This window comes from Tachypleus tridentatus, chromosome 1 (genome assembly GCF_004210375.1).
Source record: "Tachypleus tridentatus isolate NWPU-2018 chromosome 1, ASM421037v1, whole genome shotgun sequence".
Taxonomy (NCBI): Eukaryota; Metazoa; Arthropoda; class Merostomata; order Xiphosura; family Limulidae; genus Tachypleus; species Tachypleus tridentatus.
The window spans coordinates 145,111,656-145,133,634 of record NC_134825.1 but is presented as its reverse complement, the minus strand read 5'-3'; the positions used below and the strand labels follow the sequence as shown (position 1 = coordinate 145,133,634).

At 32.5% G+C, this 21,979-nt stretch overlaps 1 long non-coding RNA gene across 1 annotated transcript; it reads left to right on the top strand.

The window, feature by feature from the left end:
- The first annotated feature begins 12,747 nt into the window (after positions 1 to 12,747).
- Positions 12,748 to 17,754, top strand: LOC143226090 (uncharacterized). The gene is made up of 2 exons (XR_013014287.1): positions 12,748 to 14,034; positions 16,893 to 17,754. It is a non-coding gene; the product is annotated as an uncharacterized LOC143226090 (long non-coding RNA).
- Positions 17,755 to 21,979: the final 4,225 nt, after the last annotated feature.

Here is a 21,979-nt window from a genome sequence, read left to right as displayed (position 1 = left end):
ATGATAACCTCCCTCTCTCTCCGTGTTGCGCACGTGTCCTGTACGCGTCCCTTCCTCGTCTATCCAAATGACATATCCGTTTGTTTACCCTGTATTGGAATCTGATGCAACTTTACCACTTCATTAGGAAATCAGGTTTAGGTTTAACTTTATCTCGGAACACTGCAGAAGCAAAAATGTTTCTTCTTAGGAGAAATATAAAGCATACTCTTATGTAAAAATATAGATTTGCTTTAATTATTCATGGGCATCCTCGCACCCCTTGGGAATCATCTTCGCACCCCCTAGGGGTGTGGGTAACCCTGGTTAAGAACCCCTGCTTTAATTGGTGACAGGTTGGGTCACTACGTTAGATTTATCTATGATTATTTGCCAAGAGATAAGTTACTATATAGGTCAACCACCTTCTCCTGAACTTTACCCCGTCTCCGCAAAAACATGTCAAACCTGTTTGGTTTAACGAAGATTTTGATAGCATTTTTCTAACCCCGAATTTTGACGTACCATGTTATGTCCTATCTGTGGAATCAGCTAGCCCTTAATGGTTTGTTCAGACATTACTTCTCAGGTTTGTCGTATTTTATCTCTTTACTCGATTTCTTATGATTCCTGTCCTCCTTTGTAGCATGATAATTATTATTATTATTTACTCTTCCCATCTTCTCTGGGTATTAGATTTTTATTGGAACATTTCACTTCCCAATTGGTCGAAAGTGCCAATATGTCTCCCTTTTCATGAGGTACTAACCACATTACTTTGATATATCATCAAGCTGATTGTTCTTAACAGTTGAGGCTTATTGTTTTCAATTTGGAAGCATTCTCTGTTTTTTTTACAGTGTTTACATCATAGCCAGTTTTCACACATTCGTCTTAACTTTACTTAATTCTGATGGTATTTATTTACATAATCTTTTCCAGGCTATGCACCAAAATCTTGAGGGTTCATCAAGGAACAGCCTCATCTGTCGTCCTCGACTCTTGATTTACAAATGGGGTTTCTCTACTGTTAGGATCTTCTAGGTCTCAGTATGGCCTTATTTCAAGTTAGTTTGCCACCCACTTATCTCAGAGAATTACATCTTTACCCTCTCTTTAGTGATATGTATCATCCACGTTCCTGACATTCTTTGATAGATTGTTTAGACAGAGTATTCATTATTAAACTTTGTAGAATGAACGGGAACTGCCTGTTATGGAGACAAAAATGTCGAGGACGACGTTTTGAAAGTCTTCCGACCTAAAGATGAAAGGCGGAAAACTTTCGATACGTCGTTCTCTATACTTGTGTCTCCACAACAGGCAGTTGCCGTCCATTCTACAGTTTCATCATGTTCCTGACACTTTGAAATGACGTGAAGAATCCTCTACCATTTATGCCTTTGTAAATTGTTTGCCGTAGTGAAAACATGAGAAGCCCCTATTCCCATTTCCTATTTTAGTCCTTCTCAATGCTTACCTGCTCTTTCTTGCAGGGGGTTATGTATTTCATCATTTTATTTCATGTAGGTTGGCACAACATCAAGAGTATCGGTGACTACTCAGTGAATTCTGGTTTAGTGGAAGCTTGATTGTGAGAATTTGTTTTACTTTGGTGATCTTTTGTCACAGACGAGTGGGTTATTTGGGTTCTATCAGATGGACTTTTACTACAATTTTTTCTCCACTTCCTTTGTCAAAGGTACACATTTCCATCTCTCAGCCTTAGGACCCTATCACCGACAGGCCATTGAACCTATGACTTTAAATATGCAAAAACGGCTCGTTTTGGTTGAGAAAATATTTTACATAGAAGAGCGAACAACGTTTCGACCTTCTTTGGTCATCGTCAGGTTCACAAAGAAAGAGGTAACTGACCGGAAGCTGACCACATGCTTGGAAGGGGTTGTATAACTGAGTGTCAGAATGTAGAGAGCGGTGTTAGACGTTTGAATATATAATTTATTTATTTTATTATATTAATATAGGTATTAATTTTGCGTTTGTTTCTTTATTTAGTATTTGAGTGTTTTCTATGGTTGTGTTGTGTTTATTTGACTTGCAGTGTTCGAAAACGTGTGAAGGTGACTTTATATGTTCTTTGAATCTGGTTTCCATTTTTCTACTTGTTTCTCCAATATAGAAGTCGTGGCAGTTATCACATTGTATTTTATAAATAATGTTGATGTGGTGTTTGTCAATGTAGTTTTTACATAGTATAGACCTCAGTTTTGTGCCTGGTTTTTGAATAAATTTGATATTAACTGGAATGTCATATTTTGTTACTAGTTTTTTGCCAAATGTTGGTTATTTGTCTGCTGATGTCAGGAATATATGGTATGCAGCAGTATATGGTTTCGTAATTTTTTGATTTGTGAGATATATTTACTTTTGTTGGTTGATTTTGCTTTCTGTCTAGGTGTGTGCGTATAATGTTTTCTATGATTTGTGGAGGAAACTTATTGATGTTGATGAAGTATTGTTTTATTTTGTCTAATTCATCATTAATTTTAACTGGTGAGCATAGTTTTGTGGCTGTGTTTATTTGATTTCTTAGTATGTTGAGTTTTTGTTTTGTTTCATGTGCTGAGTCCCAAGGAATGTATAGTCCAGTATGGGTAATTTTTCGGTGGATTTCTGTTTTGAATTGTGTGTCGGTTCTTGTAATTTTGAGGTTAAGAAATGATATTTGATTGCTTTCTTCCTGTTCACATGTGAAGTTAATGTTGGGATGTATAGCATTAATGTGATTGAAAAAATTAAGTATGTGTTCTGTAGATTTGAATCCCGCAACCGTGTCATCTACATATCTGTACCAGTATAGTGGTGGATGTAATGCTGTGTTAATTGCTTGTGTTTCAACTTGTGTCATAAAAATATTGGCTAGAACTGGTGATACTGGGTTGCCCATGCTTAGGCCATTTGTTTGTATATAGTTTTGGTTGTTGAACATGAAGTTTGTCTTTATCGCGGTGAATTCTATGAGGGTTTCTAACTGGTTACTGGGAATTTCTATAGTTGGGTTAGGGTCTCGGATATAGAGTTCTAAGGCTATCTTGCAGGCTTCAGTGGTTGGAACTTCTGTAAAGAGGGATATAACATCGAAACTGGCCATTAAGGCTTTATGATTAAATTGATTTAGATTAGACTTGAAATTAAAAGAGTCTTTGATGAATGAGCTGGCTGATGTTACATATTTGGAGAATGCCCATGCTATGTATTTACCAAGATTGTAATTAAACGATTCATATGTGGACATTATTGGTCGTAATGGACAATCTGGTTTATGAGGTTTGGGGATGCCGTATATTTGTGGTGTGCGTGAGTCGGTTTTACGTAGGTAGGAATAAAGTGTTTGTGAAATTGTGTTGGCTTTTTCATTTTTTAGTAGTAATTTGTTTAGTTGCTTCTCGTGTGTCTTTGTTGGATTTGTGTGTATTTGTTTAAATTTGTTCGTGTCTGATAGGATGTTCTTCATTTTTTGGATGTATTCATTCGTGTTCATTATGACTATAGCGTTACCTTTATCTGCTTTTAGAATTTTTATGTTTTGTCTTGTTTTAGGTTTTTAATGGAATTAATGTCTCTTTTTGTAAGATTGTTTTTTAGTTTTCTGTTTTGTGAAATTATGTTGATGGTTTTGTGAGAAAATTCTTTGAAAAAATCGTTTAAGATGTTGTTTTTAGGTGTTTCTGGAAAATATAAATTTTTAATTTTACCTGGGAAGTTTGGCTGTTGGATGTCAATAAAATTATCTAAGTTGTCTTCTTTCTGTTGGTTGTTTTTGGTTGTTTATTTGTTTTTGTTCTCTGTAGAAAGTATCACAAGTCTCCTGGCTAGATCTTCTAAACATGTTTTGATTTCTATGGTTGGAATGTACCTAGGTGCTATTGCGAAGTTAATTCCTTTGTTAAGTAGATGTATCTCGTCTGTGTTTAATTGTCGGTCGGATCTGTTAATTATGAGGTTAGTCAACGGTTTGTCGTGTTGGTGTCTTTTCTGTTGTTTGCATCTTACTTTTTCTTGTTTTTTGTTGTGGCAGATCTTTTTTGTCTCTGTCGTTCTTAGTATTGATTTGGTTTATGTTTCGTTGTATAAGTCCGTAAATCTCTGATTTAATGCAGCATGCCAGTTGATGGTCTAGGTTCATTTTTTGTTTTTGTAAGTCATGTAGTTCTTTGTATTTTGTGTTCAACATGGCTTTAAGTAGTTTTTCTGTAAATTTTGGATAATGTTTGTGCATTTATTAAAATTTTTTGAAAGTTTTACCTTTACAAAATTAGGGGTTAGTTGTTCCTTTCTACATTGTTGAATAAAATAGTACAACGGTATGTCTACGGATTTACAATGCTAAAATCAGGGATTTGATTCCCCTCGGTAGGCTCAGCAGATAGCTTGATGCAGCTTTGCAATAATAAAACACACACATTTCTCACCCTCAGGTGGGTTTTTAGTCCAGGTATATGAATGTCGCGAATGCTTTCTTATTTATTCCAATAGCTCTGCAGTCATGACCATATCTTTCGTTTGTCCATCAAGGGGAGAGTTATCAGTTTTACAAGATCCCCTTTAGGCTTAGTTTGGTCCTGAAAATTTGTGTTAAATATTTTTATCTTTTTCTCATCATCGTCATGCTCTTGGATCCGTTTTTATTATTATATGGATAACCAGCTACTGTTAACTCATTCTGAACCGGAGTCTACCCATCACACACTTCAATTGCTCCAGGAGACGACAGCTCGAGTGGGCTGGTTAAACAAATTTAACTCACGATGTGTTATGCTTTTGGTGATGTGGTCTTCCTTGGCTACTATAATCCCCTTTAGTCAGGCTCATATGTGAGCTCTTCATAATTAGTGAACTCGTGCATGGAATCCTTTGCAGGATCTTACTACCCTTCCTCCTGCTACAAAAGAACTACTTTGGTGATTGTCCAGGATCAACACATCGGCAGGTATCTCACTTTCTCGTCCTTGTCCAGATTTGCATTTCATATCCAGAGATGGAGTCCATGAGTCGATTAGCAGGAGGCTTTGGAGTGTTGGTTTGCAGCTGAGGAGTCTTATTATATTAACGCTCTGGAGCTTCTAGTTGTATGTCAGGCTTCGAATCATTTTCGCTGTCTGACCAGACATCGTCTGGTCATGCTTTTTTTTCTGAAATTCTAAGTGGTTACATATATAAGTAACCAAGGTGGCATCCATTCTCCATTCCTATATTTTTGTGTTGTGTCCTATTCCGGACTCACATGCAAGATATCCATATCGCTGTATGTCGTCTTCTGGCTGTTTCAGTCTTGTCACAGATTATCTTTCCTATCCAGACAAAATGTACCCAATGATGTGGTCTCTCAATCCCCTTGTCTTTCAGTGGCTTTGACTTCAGTGGGGTACTCCTTATGTCGATGCCTTGAGCAGATCGTTCAACCACAAACTATTTCTTTTTTTGTCTCTGGTCCCTCATTCTATTGCCCTGCCTATCAATGCTTTCAATTAGGATTGGGTCAACAAATCGCTATATGTTAATAATCCCATCTAACTTCTTCATTGAATAATTTCATACATCCATACAACTTTGTGTCAAGTCCTTCTTATTGTTCCTTAGTGGTTGGCTCAGTTGTGATGTTTTGAATTATCCAGCTACCTCTGTCAACCTTTGATACCCTTGAGCATCCCACTCATTTTGTCCTCTGTTTTAATGGTTGTTTTTATCTTGGCTTTGGGGAGCAACTCAGGCTTGTCCTAATTTTTAGTTTCATTTCTGGATGTTCCACTTGCCTCTCCTTTATGAAAGTTTATCAACGTAAGTGAAATGTTTTCTTTCATTGGTCTCTAGACCAGAGGTTTTTACCTGACTGGTCCACTGTGCCTCATATTGTTGAGTTTCTCACTTGATTTTTTGATCAAGGATCGTCTGTCTCTTTGTTTTCCAATTATCAGGTGGCGATGCCCCACACTTTCCAGTTTTTCACAATATCTCCATATTGATACGTTTCTTCGAGATTCAACGTTCTCTGTGGCGGGTTGCTCTTCTGGACGGAGATGCTAATATCCTCCTCCATTAAAACCAATTTACACTTGTTCCATGTTTTACCTTTCTTTCCCTTAAGATTAATTTCTTTCTCTTCTTAGCGTGTGGACTTTGATAGTCTAATTTATTTATCAGCACTGTTTCATGTTTTCTTTATCATCTAACATATCTTGTCCTCTATCTGAGTCATTCTTTCCTTCCAGTATACAAAGTAGCTAGGTGGAGAGGGATAATGCACTGACTATCATCCTTCACCTGTTGAGTTTGGGTTTTTGATTCAATTGGTGGTTTAGTCCTCTCTTTCGTTGTCCTCACATACTTTGCTCCAGATGTATTTTCAACAAATTCGACATCTTACCTTTCAACTGGTATTTCATCTTTGTCACCTCCTGGAAGAAGTTCTTAAATTCGACACGTGGACTACTTCTAATACAATCGTCTCTCACTATTTGCATTGTATCACCGATTTATTCTCTTTGGGCTATCGTCTTCCATTTATAGCTATTCTGCAAATTTCCATGCAACTTTGACAATATAAGATATTTTTATTCTTCTTTAATGTTTTCATGGAACTTATTTCCACTTTTATGGTAATTATTCATTGTTTGGATTCCGCTTAGTGGTAAATTGCGCCTAATAAGGTATTATTTAACCTGCAAAACCCACACCGCTCGGCGATGTTGCTTGTGTATTGTGTTTCATAGCTACATTGTTGAAAAGGGATGTTTCACAATATCACATGAAAGTTTTTATTATAAAACTAACTATATTCTATTTAACTTTCATTGTTTACAGTGTTACATAGCTTCTTTATTATAAAATTAATTGCTTACTATTCAACATCATTGTTTACACTGTTACCTGGTTTCTTTATTGTATAACTTCAATGCTCTTCAACACTGATTGTTTGCAGTGTTACACGTCTTCTTTCTCATAAAAGTAACTTTATACGTTTCATTATTCATTGTTTAATTGGTACATGGTCTGGTTCTTATAAAAGTAACTTCATTCTTCTCTATTTTCATTCTTTATATTGCTACATGGCTTCTTTATTATACAACCACCTTTTTATATTCATCATTCATTGTTTAATTGTTATAGGGCTTCTTTATTATACAAGAAACTTTATACTTTTCGATATTCATTGTTTTTAATGAATGTCAATAGCATTCATTAGATGTATTGTTATATGCCTTCTTTATTATACAAGTAACTTTATTCTTTATACCGTTCATTATATATATATATATTGTTATTTGGCTTCTTTATTATGGAACCAAATTTTTATATTCATCCTTCATTGTTTAATTGGTACATGGCTTCTTTCTTATAAAAGTAACTTTATTCTTGTGAATATTTGTTCTTTATAGTGTTATATGGCGTCTTTATGATACGACTAACTGTATTACTTTTAACATTTATCATATATATTGTTACATGGCTTCTTTATTATACAACTAACTTTCTCTATTCAACATTGATTGTTTGTATTATTACATGGCTTCCTTATTAAACAACAAAATTTCTTCATTTCAACATTAATACTTTGTACAGCGTTGTTCGCTCTTCTATGTAAAATATTTTCTCAACCCAAACGAGCCGTTTTTGCATATATATTTCTCCACAAGTGGGTTTTCTCGACATCACTGATTATTAATACTTTACATTTTTATATGTATAATTTTGTATAATTAACATTATTGTCCTCAAAATTCATTGTATACATTGTTACGTGGCTTCATTATTGCAAACCCGGCATCATTCTCTTCAATATTCATTGTTTATATTGTTACATGCCTTCTTTATTTTACAACTTACTTCTTCTATTCAACATTGTTTATAATTTTACATAACGTCTTTATGATTAAAGTACGTTTTTCTGTTCATCATTCATTGTTTATATTATTACATGGCTTTATTTTACGATTAAGTTTATTCTTCTCAGTATTCATTGTTTATATTCTTACATGGCTTCTTTGTTTTACAACTACCTTTTTCTATTAAACATTGATTGTTTATATTGTTACATGGCTTCTTTATTATACAATTAAGTTTATTCTCTTCAATATATATCATTTAATTGGTACATGACTTCTTTATTATAGAAGTAAGTTTATTCTTCTTTGTATTCATTGTTGATATTGTTATATGGTTTCTTTCTTATAAAACCAACTTTTTATATTCATCGTTCATTGTTTAATTGTTATATGGCATCTATATTATACAATTTACATTATACTTTTCAGTATTCATTGTTTATAGTGTTACATGGCTTTTTTATTATAGAATCAACTTTTTATATTTATCTTCGATTGTTTACATTCTTACATGGCTTCTTTTCAAATAACTTTCTCTATTCAACATTAATTGTATTATTACGTGGCTTCCTTATTAAAGAACTAAGTTTCTTCCTTTCAACATTCATACTTTACATTGTTGCATGGCTTCTTTTTTGTATAATTAACACTATTTTCCTCAAAATTCACTGTTTATATTGTTAGCTGGCTTCATTACTGCAACACCAACATAATTCTGTTCAATATTCATTGTTTAAATTGTTGCATGGCTTCTATATTATACTATTAAGTTTATTCACTTCAATGTATATGATCTAAATTGGTACATGGCTTCTTTATTATAGAATTAAGTTTATTCTTCTCAATACTTACTGATGATACTGTTACATGGCTTTTTCTTATAAAACCAACTTTTCATTTTCATCGTTCATTGTTGAATTGTAATATGGCTTCTTTATTACAGAATCAACTTTTTACATTCATCTTCGATTATTTATATTCTTACATGGCTTCTTTTTTTACTACTAACTTTCTCTATTCAACATTGATTGTTTGTATTATTACGTGGCTTCCTTATTAAAGAATTAAGTTTCTTCCTTTCAACATTCATACTTTACATTGTTGCATGGCTTCTTTTTTGTATAATTAACACTATTTTCCTCAAAATTCATTGTTTTCATCGTTACCTGGTTTCATTATTGCAACACTAACATAATTCTGTTCAATATTCATTGTTTAAATTGTTACATGGCTTCTATATTATACTATTAAATTTATTCTCTTCAATGTATATCATTTAAGTGGTAAATTGCTTCTTTATTATACTATTAACTATATTCACTTCAATGTATACGATTTATATTGGTACATGGCTTCTTTATTATAGAATTGTTTTTATTTGCAGCTGAGCTCAAAGCTACCCATGGGCTATCTGTTCTCTGCCCACCACACGTATCGAAACTCGGTTCTAGCATTGTAGTTCACAGACATACACTGTGCCACAGGTAGGTTTCTTGTTATGAAAAATTAATAATATATAAGTCACTAAATAATAACTTTCATACTAAACAGCCTTGTATAACCAATAGCTATGTTTTAAGTGTTTTAAATGATTCAGCGTCATATGTTTGCAGACTTATCGCTGACCCAATAGGAGACAAACATTTCTTAAGTTAATTTATATACTTATATATTTCGATTATTATTTTAAAAAAAACATCATAATTCGACTCAGAATCTTTACTCTTAACTCCTATAATGGAAGATTAGTAATTTTACAGATAAACAACACTAAAATCAGGAGGTCGATTCTCCGTGATGGAAACACAGGTAGTCCAATATGACTGTTCAAACACGAACACTACTTGTAATTAAAAATGCTTTTAAATCGTGTCTTTTTGGTGAAAATTTTTCTTCGATTCTCGTTTCTTTCATTTAATTTTGTGCTATGTAGAACACTATATAAAAACCTCGTCCTATTAAGGTATTGCACTGACGTTAAGAAATTATGCGGTCTTAAGATTACTTTGCCATTTTAACATCAAGTTCTCATATCAGAGGAGGAACAATACATTTTTTCTAGTACTGTGTTATCTGACGTCCAAAGAATGAAAATTTTATCATATTGACAAAACTGTATTCGAAAGGATTGAAATGTGAGTGAATACTATATTATCATTTTACGAAAGTCATATTCGTTGGGTGAAATTTTCATTGAGTTTTGTATTGTTATTTTGGGAAAGCCCTTGTTAGACATAGTGTAAATGTCAAGATTCATTAGTGTAGAATGGACAAAATCAACAAAAGTTTTGGAAACATTCTAGATGTTATTTGCCTTTCTAAACGAATCAAAGAATCCTACGCCTCTACATGAAATATGGTAGTTATTTTGAAAAAATTTAGATAAACTAAACTTGTACATACTTTATCTCAGTATCTGTTTGACACTCCAGCTTGTAGAATTCACAACTTGGATCCATTTGATTCATCAGTAATGTCCCTAATTCATAAAGTGTAAAATAACGATTATTGTAAAAAGTAAAAGTTACTTATAGTTTCTTGTTAATTTTGCGCATACCTACACGAAAGCAATCTGAGCTAGCCACCCAAATTTAGCAGTGTAAGACTAGAGGGAAGGAAACTAGTCACCACCACCCACCGCCAACTCTTGGCCTGCTATTTACCAACGAATATTGGGATTGACCTAACATTATAATGCCCCCATGGCTAAAAGCGTGAGCATGTTTGGTGTGACAGGGATTTGAACCTGCTACCCTCAGATTATAAGTCGAGCTTCCTAACCATTTGGCCATGCCAGATCAGTTATTTATAAATCTTAAAGCAACATTTAGCTGAAGGTTAATATAAAGTTACTTAGAAAAAATTAGAATATGTCTTTTGGTAAAATTAACAGTGTCTATAAACTAATTTTTCGAGAGCCTGGACATCATAATCTGATCACATACAATAAATTTAAAATTAGAAACACCACAAATTTTATTGCTCATTTCACAAAAACGCATACGTACCTTCAAAGTGTATTAAAAGCCTTGGAACTAAGAGAGTACAACAAAGTTGAAGATAATACCCTTTATGATCTCATTCCATCTCTCACCAAGTTCTTTGCCAACCAATACTGGAATAAAACTAAAAATATGTGTATTTTGACTACTTAAATTTATCTAAAAGGAATATTCTGTAAGAGGTCATCGTACACTGTTTACTGAAGATATACAAAAGTACGTTATATTTAACTATAACAGAAGGGGGCTTCTGCATTCACCTAGAAGTTATTGCTATCGAACATTTTCCCTTACTGTTGTGAAGTCGGCAATGTTGAAAAGAAACAAAAAATCTAGCCATTTAGAGTTGGAAATGGAACTTGTATACGATTACGTCAAACAATTTACATCAACCATGGACGATAAAAAATATTTCCTATTCCTGTTCACTGCTAGCCTCACATACAATGTCCTGAATTATGAAGGATATGCCAAATGTCCATCGTATAATCTTCTTCAAATTTTACACAACAGTGACACACTTAACAGAACCATAATGACATTTTTCTGTGACCATAGTGTAAGGTTTGTCAAAATAAGAACTCTTCTTGGCAAGATTGAAGAAAGGAAGCTGTTTGTCTTTCTTACTTTTCCTGAATGGTTCGAAAAAAAATCAGTTAATGAAGAAGACTTACAACATTATTTGATCTCCGTGCGACCCTTGTTCATATTTTGAAGTAGTTTGGAAACAACGTCGGAACTTTACGAGGAACTGTTTCTTCCGAAAAAGGCATCAGCTTATTTGAAGAAATGCCAATCAAACCGCACGTGTACTCATGATTTCATTTAATCTCATTGGTGCGAACCAAACACACATTTCTCTACAATAACTCATTACTGCATCATCTACCAATACTTTAAATCACTGGTTAAAAGACTATTCAGACAATAAAATTAAAATTTCTTCGGCCTAACTACGACTTTAAAACCTCCGAAGATCACGCACTTTTAATAACCTTGTGTTGATCTCAAAAATGTCTCGAATTCTTCATTAATTTTATTGTACTCATTCTGTGTATTGAGTCGAAACCCTCGAAAGAGAAAGAAGACTAACAACAATTATCAGTTTACTATGTACATCTATGGGAAATGTGACATGCTCTTGGTGAAGAATATACGCTTGTTTTAAAAGTTAAAATAAAAAAATAGATGAGATACAAAGGTACTAAAAGTCAGTTTTCTTTCAGCACCCTCGTATAAGATATCTGGTATTTACTCTACCTTGAACTGTAATTAGAACCATAAAGGGGAGTAAATTTAATAGTTTACAATTCTTACACTAATGGGGCCTGGCATGGCCTAGCGCGTTAAGGCGTGCGCTTCGTAATCTGAGGGTCGCGGGTTCGCGCCCGAGTCGCGCCAAACATGCTCGCCCACCAAGCCGTGGGGGCGTTATAATGTAACGGTCAATCCCACTATTCGTTGATAAAAGAGTAGCCCAAGAGTTGGCGGTGGGTGGTGATGACTAGCTGCCTTCCCTCTAGTCTTACACTGCTAAATTAGGGACGGCTAGCACAGATAGCCCTCGAGTAGCTTTGTGCGAAATTCCAAAACAAACAAATAAACAATCTTACACTAATACGTAGTACCGTGTTGACTACCGCTCTGTAAAAGGTCCTGGCTAGTATATTTAATTCCAAGAATTTAAAATAATAATTGTTTCATACCAGTAACTTTTATATATTTTAAGGATTTGTTAGACAGCTGTATTTGTTTACACTTTAATGTTTTGTTTGGTAGAACCGATTTAGATCTAAGAATGTGTTGCATCAATAAATCTGACATCTTTGCAGATTTTTTTTGGGAGCAGTTTATTTATATATAGGTGAGTATCATATGTATAAATTTGGCAGAGTTTGTTTTTGTTTATCGGTATTTAGTGCAATATAAAAATTTTCAAAGCTATTTTGTATTGTACGTTATATCGACATGCTTTTGGAACTTCCCCGCGTCAGGTTACGCTTTTCTTAATGATTGTGAAACTTTACAACAGCCCTCTAGCGTAATTGTCATTGTGAAAGGCATGGACTTGAAGCTATAACGTTCCATAATCCATCTTACTTAGGATGACAATGGTTTTTAAGCAGCATTTTCAACAATCGAATCAAATAGAAATTCAAAGATGCTTTGTGTCCAGCAACATGGCCCTACGTTTTCGCTTGGAATAACATGTTTATGTGTATTTTCCAGATGCTTGAAGTATGTCAAGGTTGGACAGGAGGTATACCTGGAACCCCTGTCTTGATAAACTCACACACTGTTGACCTCATTTCCAGACAGAGATTCTACTTTATGTTGCTTACTATCGTCTAGTTTACGAAGACGAATTTTCTACAGTTTCTAGATTTGTCTGTTAAGGCCCGGCATGGTCAGGTGGGTTAAGGCGTGCGACTCGTAATCTGAGGGTCGCGGGTTCGCATCCCCCGTCGCACCAAATATGCTCGCCTTTTCAACCGTGGGGACGTTATAATGTGACGATCAATCCCACTGTTCGTTAGTAAAAGAGTAGCCCAAGAGTTGGCGATGGGTGGTGATCACTAGCTGCCTTTTCTCTAGTTTTACACTGCTAAATTAGGAACGGCTAGTGTAGATAATCCTCGAGTAGCTTTGCGCGAAATTCAAAAACAAACAAACTATATGTGTAATCTCGCTTCTTAGAAAACGTTATGATTTGCTACAAATTTCTTTCTTGATGGTGCTGGTCTCACATATTAACTCAAATGGCATAATGATTTCTGATAATGTTAATTTCAGTTGTCCTAAGCATGTTCTGATAAGTTTATCTATATTTAAATAACTTTTTGTGGTTTTTTTAGTCTTCATATTTCAACTTATTCATTTTAATTGTTATGTAAGCCTTATGAAATGAGCCTATGTAAATGTAAAATCTTTATTAACATTTCAAAATTAAAAGTAATTTATTATATGATGTAACATTAACAATTTTTTAAAACTAGTATTGAAACATCCCAACATAACTGTACTATTGGTGTATCTGTACGTTGTCAAATCATAACTTTTCCCAAACAGTTCTGATAGTGGATATTTATGCTCACTGTTACTTTTGATGTGATTTGAACTAGATTAAGAACTATAGTTAGTTTACCATTTTAAGTTTAACTAACACTTTAGTCTTGTGAGAACTGCAATCAAAGGTTTTCAAATGAGTAGGTTTTATTCCATTGTTACAGTTTTAATATGCCTACATGTCTGTTACCAGAATCTTAGTGTAAAATAAACTGAATTTATCATAGAAGATATTTAAAAAATAACTTTATTAATTAATTTAACAATATATTTTAGATATGTAAGTTCAATAGGCTTTTTACTTATTTTCAGCTAACACTGATTACAAAGTGTTTGTATACAGGAAAAGTTAAGTGAGTGAATAGATAGTATAAGTACTTACAATGAAATGAGAAAATAATATTATCATAAATCACTGAGGCCACCTCAGAGACAAATATATCACATCCATATTGTTTATTCAGGTTCACATATTAGGTTAGGTTCATTCAGTATTTTGATGATAATTTATAAGTGCATCTTAAACACTATAAAACAAGGTTAATCATATGAAACACTATATTAATTTATTACCAAAATGAGCAAAATAAACTAATGAGTAACATAACATTATGCAAGTGTCATGAAGCTGTAGTAGTAATACTTCTTTGAAGTTTTCTTTCACAAAAGGCTGATTGTTGGATCTAGTTGTGTTGATGCTTTGTTCAGGTTATAAACACACAATTCATAAAGAAGAAGCAATATATTCTTACAGTTCTACATACTTATTGTTTGTTTGTTTACTGAATCTAGATGTGGTATTTTTTGTTGAGATGATATGTGTATTTTGTGTATGTGTTAATATGATTACTATATCTTAGACATATATTTTAAGTATTTGAATATAATTTTTTTTCATAATTATCAGTACATAAATGTAATACCTATTTTATATGAAAAGTGTGTTTAAATCAACAGGGGCCATAAAATCTTTGGAAACAAAACCTTGTCCAAGAGACAAATGCTAAAAACATCTACTTTCCAACAAAACTTACCCATGCAATTCAAATATAAGTTTAGGACTTTGCTTTTATGAAACAATAAATAATAGTTGAAACTACTGTGCTCATCCATTCTACATTAGAGAAATGTGAGCTTATAGTAAAAAATGGAAATAACCTCATACTCACTTCAATACATCTTCAGGGTGGCTCGTAAGTCCCTACCCATCCATATGTTATTATGTTATATTCAATTACGCATGTATTATATATTTTTTTTTTTTTCAGAGAAATATGGTTGATATAAGCCCATTTACACTTAAAGATTGTATTGTGACAAGTACGTGGGTACACGAGCGCAAGAATACTGGTGACAGCACACAGATACACTTGATACATAAGATATATGGATGGGTAAGGACTTATGGGTCACCCTGTACATAACGTGATGGAAAAGCCTCCCATTATTCTGTGACACACCTTAGCTCTCCCATCTGACAGTGGTTTGTTTCTATGTTTATACATTTGTTTAATTGTCTGTAATTTAGCACAATGCCACACAATTCTCTGCTGACCACAGGTATCAAAATAAGGTTTCTAACTCTAAGTCTGCAGACATAAGGCTGTGCCACTGGGGTGCCTTAGAATGGCAGGTGACAGTGTGTGTTTTCTTATAGCAAAGCCACATCGGTCTGTCTGCTGAGCCCACTGAGGGGAATTGAACCCCTGATATTAGCATTCTAAATCCATAGATTTACTGCTGTACTAGCAGAGGGTGCAGGTGACAGACCTGACCACATGGTCAACAATGACCAATCTGAGATACTTTATTATATATTGTAAATTTCTCTTCTTTCATATATTGAAAATATTGTTACAATTTTACATACATAACATTTAGAAAGTTAACAGGTATTATACTATCATTGTAAAAATAAAATATTACTGTAGCTACTGTAGTAAAGTTAAAATCCTATTGATATAATAATACTATCTAAATAGGCTTTTTAATATCACCTTGAAATGACAAAAAGAGAAGTGCTGGTATGTATAAAAGATGATACAGAAGCATCAGTACACTCTTAGATGCATCATTCTGGATGTAGGTGAAATGCTGGTATACAACTGTTCACAATATAGCAGCATACTGACAAATACTGACTGGCTCATTTCAACCACTAATCTTATGTATATTTATAGATGCATCATTCCGGATGTAGGTGAAATGCTGGTATACAACTGTTCACAATATAGCAGCATACTGACAAATACTGACTGGCTCATTTCAACCACTAATCTTATGTATATTTATTTGCTAATGGATTTCAAACACTTGAAGATAAAGTCATGACTATTAAAAGTTTTATTTTGGAAAATTAATTGACATTATTTTAAATTTTATGTTGTTTGACTTTTATATTTATACTTTTTAATGAACATAAAAATATTAAGGTTTTACTTAGGTTAAGTATATGTTTATATAATAACTAAACTGAAGTATAATTATTCATTTACCTTGGTTGGTCACAAAGTGTCTGAGTATAACAGAGTAGTTATAGACTATAGACAAGCATGCAAAATTCAACAAATCAAGAACTTTGAGATTTTCAGTATACTGATGTGAATGTGCATGGTGTTTGAGTGTTAAGCACTGACTTAGATAATGCTTTATTCTTTACAGGTTAAAATACTTAATCCCATAAATGTTAAATCACAAATTAACTATTTCAACAACTAGAATAAAAAACAAAACAGGCATTGTGGTATAAAATGTATTATTTTTTTGAAAAGCAAGTACTTAAAAAAGTCATTATTAAATTAAAGACTATCAATACCTATAATATTAGAGTAAGGTTCATAATTTACCAGATATAAGACATTTTTATTGATTTTATACAGTTATGTTTGGCACTATACATTTATAGTGCAACACTATTTTCTAAGTCTTCTAATGAGGATATCACTGTAATTTCAAACTTGTATTACAAAATAAAGTGAAAAAAGTATTTATTCAACAGGCAAAGTACAAGACAAACCAGGTTTCGATACCAGTGATGGGAAGAACATTGATAGACCATTGTGTAGCTTTCTGCTTATCTACAAACAATAATGGTGGAACTTATTGTCCCAGACATACACTTTGGTATTCAAAAAGTAAAGCAATATTAAGTGCCAACCTCCTATACATAAGGGCCTGGTGTGGCCAGTTGGTTAAGGCACTTGGCTCGTAATCCGAGGGTTACAGGTTTGAATCACTGTCACACTAAACATGCTCACCCTTTCAGCTGTGGGTTCATTATAATGTGATGGTCAATTTCACTATTCATTGGTAAAAAAAGAGTGGCCTAAAAATTGGCAGTGAGTGGTGATGACTAGCTGCCTTCCCTCAAGTCTCACACTGCTAAATTAGGGACAGCTTGCGCAAATAGCCCTCGCATAATTTTGCACAAAATTCAAAAGAATCCAAACCTATACATAAAGCTTGATTTAAGCCTTAAAGAACTATCCCGTGGGCAAACAAAATATAGTATTAGCTTGGTATAGGTTTAATCAATCAATTAAATACTATACATAAAGGCTTACATTTCTTTATATCTGATAAATTATATTGTTAAGCACATTAGGCTGTAAACTTACTTTAATGTTATTGTATGACTATATTATAGAAGAACAAGTACATACATAACTTGTTTTAGGCTTACTCTTACTTATAATGTTGTGTTGGATTTATGTTCTATCTACATATATTTTCCAAACATACCATTTGTTCTGTATAAACTACAACTGCATTAAGTACTAGATGGGTGATTAGACAAAATTACTTGTTAATTAGCCTAAGATTTTTATTTACAATAAAATAACTATGAATGTAGAAATAAAGATCAGAATTAGTTATGTCTTTTTGTCACTTAATTAAAAACTATCAGTTACACTAGGGTACCACACACTTTATTGTCTTTTATTCTGGAACTAAATATTAAACATATTTGTAATATAATACCTTTTAATATTTGTAGTGTACACTAGAGGGAGATACACGTCTTGATTAAAACGACAAAGAAAAACGACATTTAAACCCAAAAAAATACAAATTAGTTGTATTTACTTACTCTGAAGAAGCTCAACAACCTACAACAGCAGCAAACTGGTACACAAGTTGTAATTAGAAGATATAATTCTTTGCTTTACTTCATTTACTTTTCTTTGTTTTAAGAAAAAATAAGTTTAAAATCTCGTATAAATAGTAATAATGTATTATAACTGAAATGTGATAATATTCTACAAACTACTAGTTCACTAAAACATAGTCAAGGTTCCACCCAGCCTAGGATAAAAGTGATAATTATAGTTTAAGAACAATTAATGTAACAAATTATATTTATGTTTATCACACAGATCAAACATATAATTTAACAAAGCAGGATGTTTCATGTTTAAACCTTGTCCACCAGGAGAGAATCTGGTTTTGTCTTGACTGGGTGTTGGGAAAATCACTTATCTGTTACACCAGAGTGCGTTTTCTGGAATAACGTTTTTCATAGATTTCTACTTTTCTATTTCTGTTTCTATTTGAAGGTTTTCCACTTCATCCATCTATAAGATTAATGAAAATATATTTTCACAAATATACCCACAGTTGTATAAAAGTTTAATTTCAAACAAAGAATAACCATCATACTAAGAAAACATACTATATAATAACAATAAACTTGTTTAAATTATACTGTTATGATAAGTCATAAAATGATAAATATATTTCTTGCATTTCTTATGACTCAGTCTAAATGTAATTGAAACAATAATTCTATAAAATTAAACAAAATGGTAATTTCTTCTTGTATGTACCTACTGTTCATAGATTTCTGGAGAAATAACACCTGTTCAGAAAGAATCATAAGTAGATTGATGTTATCTTATTGAAAGGTTCTTATGACAAAAATAATTGAAAACTTCTTAACCTGAAATCTCTGACTTGTTTCCACACTGTTTACTGCCGATGAAGTCAACATACTGCTATAAGTATACCCTACTGAACTGGGTGAAACTGTATAATTTATTTGTAAGTTACACAAGCACCTCTTCAGTAATTAGTAGAATTAATTGTTATATTGACATGGACATCCTAAGAATTTTTTTTTAGAGAAAGGGAGGAAAAGGTAGTGTGAGATTATGAATTGGATAAAAAATCATATAGACATGATGAATAAATAAAAAACATAGTCTCATTTTCCAGATAGTAGCAAGTGACCTCCATATATTGAGAGTATTGTTGCATATGAATTTATGACAACTCATACATCATTATAGATTCTGTAAACAACACAATCTGAGAGTCATAACCAATGATGTATAAACATTTTAAAAAGTCAGTATGGTTAAGTTATAGTTAACCAGATCATCACAGACAGATTATCCAATTTATCTTTTAACAAAATCCCGAAAAATTGCACAAGTTGTTATACAAAACATCAGATCTAATTTTACACTATCTGTGTTTTACAGTTAAAAAAACAAAACAAAAGTAAACTTTAAATTATTATAGTATAGCTTCTCATGTTGAATATTAGGTCAAAATCAGTTTCTCATCTTTTTGTCTTTCTCAGAAATACACAGATATATGCAAGTTTTTGTTTGTTTTGTATTATTTGTGTTTCTACATTATCCAGGCTCCCTTTTCCCCTCCATTACTACATATAAGCAACTGTAGTCTCAAACACTATCAGCATATCATCAGAAAAACTTCAAAGTGTAAAACACCATAATATACATAACCTGTGAATGAATTGTCAATAGAACAATTTAGGAGGTCACGTTACAAGTAAGGAAATATTCAGACCAAATTAAATGTTACTTTATCTAACAGTAGGGAAATATTTAAACCAACATTATAAAGAATACCAAAGGGTGAAAACAGTACCCTAAGAACTGGCTTGTTCTAAACATATTACGTTAATATTGATTTGATCCTACAAACTTTCAGAATTCATTATGAGGAATTTTAAGAGGAAAAATTCTAATCTCTTGAATAGCTTCACACAGATTATCTACAAACTTTGTATGATCGACTTCATTTCTAGCACTGAATGTTATCAGGACTTTGTTGTCAACTCCTTGTGTAACCATAATTCCATGTGGATAATCTGGACAGAGAAAAGTTGTGCAAGTTATTTTGAGAATTATAAAAGACTGCTTTTTTAACCTTAAGTTTAACATTTACTGTTGTTCATCTTTCACATTGTTTAACATATTCAAAATACTTCATCATTCTTTTTCTTAACAAGCAAGTAAAGTATAATACTACATAAAAACCAACGAACAACCAGGGACCTTTTAGTGTATGATGTATCTAAGCTATTCTATCCAGTAAATGAAACACTAAAACAAAACTCATAGCTAGCCATTATCATTCAAATATATATCAACTGCTGCTGTTGAGCTCCTTTAAGTAAACTGAATGCACCACATTTGAAGGAAACCTATTTCAAACACCCTTTTTAAAAAATAAAGCTGTCTAGCTAAATATAATTCCTACCTTGCCAACATTTATATTTGTATCCCCTAAGTGAGAAATATATGGTGTCTCAACACTATACATTTCCTTAATCCCAAACATCTCAATTAGATCCTTGTACCTCAGTGACTTAAAGATAAAAAGTGGAAATTATATTTAAATAAATACAACATAGTAAATGCAGCATGAGGTTTATCTTTCATATATGACTCTAAATTGTTTATTTGAACGAAAAAGGTTTATAGTTATGATATAAGTGAGTACCTTAAAAAAATAGTCTCAGAGATGGTGTCAATCTTCAGGTGATGGAGAGTAACTTTGTTGTGGACCCTCGAATGTGGTGATGTTTTAAACGTTACTTGTAAGTTACTGAAATAAATCAGGTGATTATACAATACTGGTTAACTTTAGATTAATTTTATACATTTTTTTTTAATATTCTGATCAGATTCCGAGAGCCTTTGATGATCATAAAAGAAAGACAGAGGTGGGAGCAAATATTTTCTTTGACATCTCACTCATCTACCTGCTCCTGCAACTTCTCAGTGACTTTACTTACAGATAATGCAAACCCATAAAATAGAAAACTTTCTGCAAAAATAGCAGTTTCCCCTAAATCACGATAAATATATCTAAAAAATAACATGAAATAAACAATAAATAAATATCTTACGTGGAGCTTCAAAGAGGGTAATAATGATCCCACAAAGTGGAAAGGACTGCTTGGACTTGTAGGTGATTCTGGTATTCATTTGACTACAGATTTCAGAGACCTGGAAATACACATACCCTATGTAACTGAAATATTGATAGCTTTTCACTATAATCTTTTCATTTTTATTTTGAATTATCTCACAGCCATACTGCAGTATAAATGTTCATGTCCAGTGAGTACAGTTTTCTGTACAAATTAAGTAAACTTAAACATCTTTAAATAAAACAGAGTTTAGAATTTTTAATGCATACAAACGATGCAAGAAATAGTGACATAAAAACATTTTGGTAATTAAGTAAAGAAATAAAATAGGACATTTGAAAATTATCACATCATAAAGTAAAACACGAGATTCTTGTCACTAGTACAAAATAACACTTTTATCATTAGTAAGTTTGATGAAAATGTTGCAAAATAAACTAAACTTGTCTTTAAAACAGAGAACAATAAAGTAATAGATTTACACAATTAAATATATAGCATCAGTGATCTAAGACATTATCCTTACCATAAACATATCATTAAGGATGAACACTTCTCTCTGATTGATTCCTGCTTCTTCTTTCTTGTTAACATTATTAACTTCATGCTGTTGACAATGAGCAACCAGCCTTCTGTGAGGCTTGACTAAGGTCTGGAAAGTTAAATCAATGAATTATTGAATTGGATTAATATTATTCATTCATTTTATTTAGTGTGCATCAAATTCTTTAAGTCATCATTGCAGTAAACTTTTAATTTAAAGAAAGCACCAATTGTTTTTATTACAGTATTGTTTTTACTGTATTATAATCTGAGTATTTTCTTTTTACACAATGTCAAACCTTAAAAATCATGTATATAAGATGAGGAGTATGTCGCTAGAAATTTCTTGAGAT